The sequence below is a fragment of the Aplysia californica genome, unplaced genomic scaffold, assembly GCF_000002075.1.
Source record: "Aplysia californica isolate F4 #8 unplaced genomic scaffold, AplCal3.0 scaffold00036, whole genome shotgun sequence".
In the NCBI taxonomy this organism is placed as follows: domain Eukaryota; kingdom Metazoa; phylum Mollusca; class Gastropoda; order Aplysiida; family Aplysiidae; genus Aplysia; species Aplysia californica.
Window position 1 is genome coordinate 982,205 of NW_004797306.1, and position 1,300 is coordinate 983,504.

The following is a 1,300-nucleotide window of genomic DNA, read 5'->3' on the forward strand; positions in this document are numbered from 1 at the left end:
GGAGGGGGCACGCAAACATGCCAGTATGTGTCTGTCTGTGTACGTGTGTGTATTATATGACGGTGCTTTTGCATGTGTGAGTATGGTGTTGACGTACTGTGCACGTCCAGGGTCTCCACGTTCGGTGGGGACATACACCCACTCCAACACCCCCTCCCTCCCACCACCAAATTAAGAAAAGGAGTTCCCTTTGAAAAGTATCGTTGAATTCCAAAAAAAAACTTGTTATAGTTTTCCAAAGATACAGGTTCAGAAAGAAATGCTTATTCCTCAAAAGGGTCTTTTGCCTGTCATGTCCTTGTTTTTTTTTTTTTTAAAGACCACACGAGTTAGTTGTCTTCTGGTCTGAGATTCTGACAGAATTCTTCAAACTAAAGACTTCACATTAAAAACTGGTTATTACAGTTTCATATTCCATCCCCTTACAGAAAGTTGATGATCCTAGTCGTTACGGGATTGCAAAATTACGGGTTTAACGAGCACAGTAATCTTCCTTCCCTCTTACTAAGCAAAATGCAGAAAAAATATAAATGTGACAAAAGAAAAATGAGGCTGTTTGCTCTTGTGGTTTCTGGTATAATTATTCAAACCCGCGGTAGAACACCTTGCTTATAGGTGCCTATTAAAGGAATAACTAATTATGTGTATAATAATATTATGCCATACTGACTTCACGACGCCTAATAACCTTGTAGAAGAAGTCCACATATTAACGTTTGTTATAACACTAATTACAGACGCGTTTTGCACCCAAGTTTCCAATCCTTATCACCATAGCCTAATGATATACTAACCAATACGGAAACTCGAGTCGCTCACATGATATTCTCCGAGGAGTCGAGTAACAGGTTTCATTATTACAGCTTCGTTCCGGAATCTGGATATATTTCACCTACATTGATAGTCGGAATGGACTTCTGTATGTGAAACATTATCTCTTTTTTTCAAGTCAATGTGCTAGAATGACGTATTTATATATATATATATGTGTGTGTGTGTGTGTGTGTGTGTGTGTGTGTGTGTGTGTGTGTGTGGTCTTATTTGTGAGTGTGTGTGGTCGTATTTATGTGTGTGTATGTGTGAGTGTGTGCGCGTGTGTGTATGTATCTACGTATGTGCACGCGTACATGTGTGTATGTGTATGTATGTGTATTATGTGTGTGAGCAAGACTTAATGTAAGTATGTATGTGAGTATTTATATGAGGATGTATGTGAGTGTATGTATGTATGTACGTGCATGTGCGTGAGAGATGGAGAAATAGATCTATGTATTATAGTGTGTGTGTGTGTGTGTGTGTG